Genomic DNA, 7894 nt, shown 5'->3' with positions numbered 1-7894 from the left:
CAGCATTTGTTTTGCAATAAGTATATGGTGACTGTTGGGTACCACTGTCTGGATACGTGCTAAGCTGAGGGCAGTTTTACCTGCTTTTATTTTAATGCCATTAGTGGAATTATAAATACAGCAGAAAAAGCAATTAACACCTTACAATTATGATGAAAATAGTTTCTCCTTATAGATTCCTTGAACATGTCTCAAGGACACCACCTGCAGTGGTCCACATAACACACTTCCCCAAGCCCCTTTGCATACCTCATGCCTCTCTTTCCTTAGCCCTCCAGGTCCCCCAGTGACTCCTAGGTCCTCTAAATCCCCCTACTGCATCACTTAATAAGAATGCCCTATTTCCCCAAGTTCTCTGATTCAACATTCATTATACCCTATGTCTTCAACAATAAAAGGAAATTGTTGTGTACCTTCTACATGTCAAACACTGTTCTGAGCACTGAAAATACAGAAGTCCACAAGGCAAGCAAGGTCCTTGCTCTCATGAACCTTAGATGCTAGAGGGAGAAAAAGAGACAATAAATTCGTAAATAAATCAGTGTACCACATGCTTTCAAACAATTTTAAGTGCTATGATAACCATAAGGAGATGTGACTGAGAATGATGAAGTGATCTATATGAGATAGCCCTCAAATGATTAGTGTCATGTTTGTATAGCCAACGCAGATAAATAGTACTTCAGGGGTAGAGGTGAGAGAGGAGAAGATTCCAGTGAGAATCCGGCTAGGGTAGAAATGCAATACCCCTGGAAAGCTGGGAGGAGGAAGAGGTAAGAAAGACAGTATGGGGGTTTGAACTGAAAAGAGTGCTACCTCACCCTTCTGGGAAGAATGAGACCTCAGTGTTCCCTCAGAGGGGAGAGCAAGGCACTGGAAGGGAATGTCTAAATGGCCTCTGGAGTGGGCCAAGAAGCCACCTTGCCCCATGAGGGTCTTAATGGGAATGCTAATGTTCCTAATTGCTAATTGTTCTGCCTAAAGCTGGAGATAGAAGAGGCAAGGGTGTGGAAGTGGGATAATTATTAATATGAAGTTTCCATTACTTTGATAGCAATACTCAGCTTATGTTGCCATTCAGGTCCTGGTTGTTCCTTCTGCTTTGGGTTGTGAGAGAACCATTTCTGGAATACACTAACATTTTTTAAAAATTTTCTGCCAGTGTTCACCTCAACCAGGTATCTAGGCAAAAACCAGACAAATACAGGTAAAAATAATAAACAGGAAAAAAAAAACTACCATTATGGTTTGGAGATAAGGTATTCTCCCAAAGTTCCTGTGTTAATGCAGGAATAATCAGAGGTGCAATGATTAGATTATGAGAGCTGTAACCTGGTCAGTTCATCCTAGTTTGAATGGAATGACTGTAGGCAGCTGGGGTGTGGTTAGAGAAGGAAGGTCACTGGGGGTGTGCCCTGGAAGGGTTCAACTTCCTCAAGGCTCCTTCCTGCTCTCTCTCCCTGTTTCCATATTGCCATGTCCTGAGCTGCTTTCCTCTACTACACCCTTCTGCCATCATGTTCTGCCTCACCTTAGACCCAGAGCAATGGAGTTGGCCAACCATGAACTAAATTTCTGAAACTATGAGCCAAAACAAACTTTCCCTCCTCTAAGTTTTTTGTATTGGTTATTTTGGGCACTGTGATATAAAAGCAAACACACACACTTAACTCAAAAGAATGGCTTGGAGATCCTATTGGGAACAACATTTTGCCACGGAGGAAATATTATGCCATTCACTTGAGAAAGTTTCTCTAGAATTAATTTTTGGTGTGTTTTCCTCTCCCAATGACCCCACCAGACGTTGCTGTTGTTCAATTGAAGGGACATGGCCTGCAGTGGGGCAGCATCTCCCAGGCAAGTGTCTGGTGTTCTGGGGAAGGGGGGCTGCACTCCCTCCTTGCCAGGAGTGGTCTGCTTGCTCCCTGAGTTCAACCTTGCTCCTGCCTTCTCCGTGATCTCCTCCCCTGGACTGAACGCACCTTCCTCCCTGCTTCATTGAAGAGCCAGGGTTTTGTTTCATGAGTTTCAAGCTTTTCCTTTTTCCTCTGAATTCTGCAACCCAAACAAACGTATTTAATCTTGCACAGGTCATTTCTCCTTTAGCCACTTTGCATTTTTCAGAAAGTACATACTGGAGTACTTGCAGATCTCTCAAAATATGCTCTAAGTAGATTGAGTGCATTCTACTTTCTTTCTCCCTCCCCACCTTTGGTATCAGGGATTGAACCAAGGGGTGCTTAACCACTGAGCCACATCCCCAGTCCTTTGCCCCCTTTTTTAAAAAAAATTAAGATAGAGTCTCACTAAGTTGTATAGGATCTCTCTGTTATGGTTTGAATGTGAGGTGTCCCCCAAAAGCTCACATCTGAGACAATGCAGGAAAGTTCAGAGAAAATATGATTGGGTTGTAAGAGTTTTAACCCAATCAATGATTTAATCCCTGATGGGATTAACTGAAGTGGTAGGGTGTGACTGGAGGAGATAGGAATTGGGGCATGGCTATGGGGTATATATTTTGTATCTGGAGAGTAGAGTCTCTCTCTCTCTCTGTCTCTCTCTGTCTGTCTCTCTCTCTCCCTCCCTCCCTCCCTCCCTCCCCCCCCCCTCCTTCCCTCTCTCTCTCTCTCTCTCTCTCTTTCTCTCTGCTTCCTGATGATGCAAGCTGCTTCCCTCACCACCCTCTCCCACCATGATGTTTAGCCACACCTTGAGCCCTGAGAAATGGAGCTAGTCTTCTATGGACTAAGACCTCTGAAATCATAAGCCCTCAAATAAAACTTCCCTCCTCTATAATTGTGCTGGTCAGATCATTTAGTCACAGCAGTGAAATAGCTAAGACACTCCCTAAGTTGCTGAGGCTGGCTTTGAACTTGCAATCCTCCTGCCTCAGCCTCCCAAACTGCTGGGAGAGTGTATTCTACTTTCAATGTGAGAAATCTCTCTGCTACACAAATGCTCATTCGAAGCCATCTACCCAACTTCTAACCATTAAGTCCTAAAATATTCCCCTCCTCATTATATCACCAAATCTTTGAGAGTGAAGCTATTGCTTCTTATTGAGTTATTATAGTCCTGGCCCTGGGAAATTGTTTTTAATGTAAGGATGTTAGAAAATTTGTTCAGAAAAATTACACCAGCTTCTTCACTCTGTCCTCAGAAATAATTGAATGTGGAGTCAGTAATAAGGGTAATGACATGACTTTTTCTCTCATCTCCATTTCAAGGGCAATAGGACTTCCCACTGTAACTGTCCCTTCTCCAGTCATATAACTTAGTACCTGATCCCCTTTGAGGTTGACTTCTAATTTATACCCCACATTTAGTAACTCTATAGAATGTGGGGTTGGAGTCATGGCTCAGGGATAGAGCACTTGCCTAGCATGTGTGAAGCATTGGGTTCAGGTCTCAGCACCACATATAAATAAATAAAATAAAGTTTATTGACAACTAAGCAAATATTAGGGAAAAAAAAAAAAGAATAAACACATGAGCCAGGCATGGTGTCATGCACCTATAATCCTAGCAACTCAGGAGGTGAGGACAGGAGAATCACAAGTTCAAAACCAACCTCAGCAACTTAGCAAGACCCTAAACAATTTAGCAAGTCTCTCTCTCAAATATAAAAAAAGGATTGGGGATATAGCTCAGTTGGTAGGGTGCTTGCCTCACAAGTACAAGGACGTGAGTTCAATCCACAGCACTGCAAAATAAGTAAACAAATAAAAAGAATAAATGCTTTGTAAATGGGCTGGGGTTGTAGCTCAGTGGTAGAGCACTTGCCTAGCATGTGAGAGGCACTGGGTTCAATTCTCAGCATTGCATGTAATAAATGAATAAAATAAAGGTCCATCAACAACTAATATCTATCTATCTATCTATCTATCTATCTATATATGTATGTATGTGTGTGTATTGTATGTACATATGTATATAATGTCCCCTATCTTAAAAATATATATATATAAATATGTATAAAGGGCTGGGATGTCTGGGGATGTGGCTCAGTGATTAAGCATTCCTAGGTTCAATCCCTGGTATTACACCCCCGGAAAAAAAAAAAAGAGAGAGAGAGAGAGAGAGAGAGAGAGAGAATAGACACATGAGGCACTCTCCCTTATTTTCCTCAGTTTCAATGTCCTTTTGTCCCAACTACCCCACCTCCTTCATTACTGTTTTCTTCCCTTTTGAACTTTTTACGTGTGTTTTGGATATATTTTTGTCTTCTAAAAATAGAGCCAAAGTAAACTTCAACAAGTTGGTCCTACATTTCTATCACAGGGACATTTTTCACATTTAAAAGGCTCATAGATCTTAGCAAGGCTTCATTTCGGGCTCTGGGGAACCATGCTGGGAAACAACACATTTTAATAAGGAAAAGCCAACTCAGAGTCACAAGGGAGCCTCTTGGTTTTCACAGCTGCCTAACCCGGTCTAACATCATTGGCATGCACTATAAGTGATGCCAGAGTCATTAGCCTCGCCAGGCTAGTGACAGCATTATGATGGGTGTGGGTGGTAGCTGAGGGTGGAGGAGTAGCAGGAAATCATGGAGAAGGCAAGGAGAGATGAATGAGACACCCAGCTGGCCTTCATCTGTCTGTCAGCAAGCCTCCACTTTACAGTAGACTTAGGCACTGTCAAGCAAAGCTGGGAGGGCCAGGGTGCATTGCAGCAGGTCACCTTATTCTGTTCACCCAGTTTCTTCCCTTTGTGTCCATGCTTCAATGCCAGCCTCCAGCTCCCTGGTTTCTGCAAGGGTCTGATTCACCTCTTACCTTCTTGCAACGGAGTTTGCTTTCCATTTCACTGAGCCTGCTCAATCCCTTAGCTTGAGTGTCCCTTTTACCTTAGTGAACCCTGTTTAACCACTGGCCCCATTACCCCTGGCTGAACCAGTAGATAGAGGTAGATATAGAAGAGGAAAAGAGGACTGGCATCAGAAGTGTCTGATGGAAAACAAGCTGTTTAAAATCACCATTAAGTGGGTCTGGGGCTGTGACTCAGTGGCAGAGCATTTGCGTAGCTCTGTTGTTAGATCCTTAGCACCATGTACAAAAATAAGCAAATAAAGGCATGCTGTCCATCTATAACAACAACAACAACAACAACAACAAAACTTTAAGAAAATAAAATCACCGTTAAGTGAATGCAATGCAAGATGCCTGTGTAGTCCAAACTAACTGTTGACATATTCTCCTTCAACTTTCCCATTTCTTTTCCAATATAAGAAAGCTCACATAGAAGAGAAATAAAAGGAGCTGCAAAACTAATGTAAAATTTCCACTAGGTAATGCCAGCTCATTTATATCTAGTTGAAAATTCATCCTGTTTTATAGCCATCCATATAGGACCTCCATGAAAGGTAATGCTTTAGTCAAATTTTTTGTTGCTGCAATCAAAAGACCTGAGAACAACTGTAGAAAAGGAAAAGTTTATTTGAGGGCTCACAGTTTCAGAGGACTCAGTCTATAGACTCCATTCCTTGGGACTCGAGGTGAGGCTGAACATCATGGCAGAAGGTTGGTGGAGGGAAGCAGCTCATATGATGATCAGTAAGTGTACAGAGACTCCACTCACCAGATACAAAATATACGCCCCAAAGGCACACTCCCAATGACCCACCTCCTCCAGTCACACCCTACCTGCCTTCAGTTACCACTCAGTTAATCCCTGTCAGAGGATTAATTCATCGATTGGCTTAAGGCTCTCATAACCCAATCATTTCTCCTCTAAATCTTCTTGCATTGTTTCACACATGAGCTTTTGGGGGACACTTCACATTCAAACCATAACAAGTAGTAACAACGGAAAATGATAGGAAAAAGCTGAGCTTGCAAATCTCAGTTATTTTCCTTTGGCTCTGTCAGCCAATAAAGGAAGCATTAGGAAAGCTTGACTGAGAAGACCCAGAGTGCATTATGTTGCTTACCAAAGCATGCACACACGCTGTGGCAGTGGCCAGAGAGAAAGAGGACTCCTCCTCAATCTCAGTCCAGAATGCACAACCTGAGTGTGGGGGCAAATCTGAGTGGACCAACACATAACACTCTCATTGTGAGGACAACAGGTGGATCACTTCAGCTATGCACTGCTTAGGTGTAGTGAGAAGACTTCCTCTCTAAGAGGAAGAGTGCAGCAGGGTCTGAAGAACAGCAAATTCAGAGAACTGAGTTTTGTTTTTGACGTCTACAATTCTGAGTGCTGAATGTGGCAGGAAAATCACTTATTTGCCAGCAATGTTATGAATTCCATGGCTGAAACAAAACACCTGCTTTGCCTTCTAGTCTGCTAACTGGCCCCCAAACTAGTCAAGTACCTGGAATTCAAGTCTCAATCACCTACACACCCCACGAGCTCTTTCTATAGTGTATAAGTAAGGGTTCTCCAAAGAAACAGCCAAGAGGGAGATTTATTTTGAGAAATCTGTTTATGAGATTGTGGGGACTGGCAAATCCAAACTCTGTGAGCTGGAAGTTCTAGCAAGAGTTTCTCTTTTGGTCTTCAGTCTGAAGGTAGGGCCCTCAGGCTCTTATCATCTGATCGAATGAGGCCCATCCACGCTATGGAGGGTAATTTGCTTTATTCCAAGACTACTGATTTAAACCTTAATCATATCTTAAAAATCTCTTCATGGCAGCAATTCACCTTGACCAAACAACAGAATATCATAATCTAGGAAAGATGAGAGATAAAAGTAATCATTTCATGTAGTAAGTGCCCTATAAATTGATTTGGTTTGATACAAATTCCCAGACAATACATATTTCTAGGCTAATAGTTCTTTAGCTAAGCAATGTAAGGATTAAATTTTATTTTCCCAATTCTCCTAATCCAAATGCAAAATTTTAATTCTTGAGAATATGAGAAAACCTGAGGTCTTCAAATAATTTAGGAGAAGTTGGCTTTATTTTTTTGATAGAATTTTTTGAGAGTGGTAAAACATACATAAAATTGATCCTTTGAACCTACAGTTTAGTGTCACTAGGTATACTCACATAGTTGTGTAACCATTCACACCATCTATCTCCAGAGCTTTTTCATCTTCCCAAACTGAGACACTGAACCTATTCGACAATAACTGTTTTTCTTATACCTCAGCTCCTAGGAACTACCATTCTATTTTCTGTCTCTATGAATTTGACTAAATACCTCATATAAGTGAGATCATGCAGCATTTGAATTTTTATTTCACTTAGCATAGTGGCTTCAAGGCCCACCCGTGTGGTACCATGTGTTAGAATTTCATTCAGTCCGAAGCCTGAATAATATGCCATTGTATGTATATGTCACATTTCATCATTCACTCACCTATCAACGGACATTTGAATTCTTTCAACCTTCCACTCTCAAGAATAAAGCTGCTAGGAATATGGGTATATGAAAATTTGGTAGAGTCCTTGCTTTCCATACTTCGAGGTATATACCAAGAAGTGTAACTGCTGGATCACGTGGAAGCTCTGTTTAACTTTTTGAAGACCCATCAGACTATTTTCCAGAATGGCTGCACCATTTTAGCAGTACAGAAATTTTCTGATTTCTCCACATCCTTACAGGCACTTTTTTTTTCTAATGATGGTCATTCTAAAGGGTGAGAACTATAAGTATCTTATAGTTTTGATTTGTACTTACGTAATGATTAGTAATGTTGAACATTTTTTCATGTACTTATTATCCATTTGAATATCCTCTTTGGAGAAATGTCTAGTGAAATCTTTGCCTATTTTGTGTTAGGGTTGTTGAATAGTATTTTATATTCAGAAATGTCTCTAAAATGTTTTAGCCAGTCCATAGATAATAAGTGTCACTAATTTATACAATGAAAACACATTTCTCACATTTTTTAGGATTATTATTACACTATAATTTTACAAAGCATTTCTAAACTTCATTG

The sequence above is a fragment of the Sciurus carolinensis genome, chromosome 4, assembly GCF_902686445.1.
Source record: "Sciurus carolinensis chromosome 4, mSciCar1.2, whole genome shotgun sequence".
Lineage (NCBI taxonomy): Eukaryota > Metazoa > Chordata > Mammalia > Rodentia > Sciuridae > Sciurus > Sciurus carolinensis.
The sequence above is the reverse complement of the archived record's forward strand: the minus strand, read 5'-3'. Positions refer to the sequence as shown.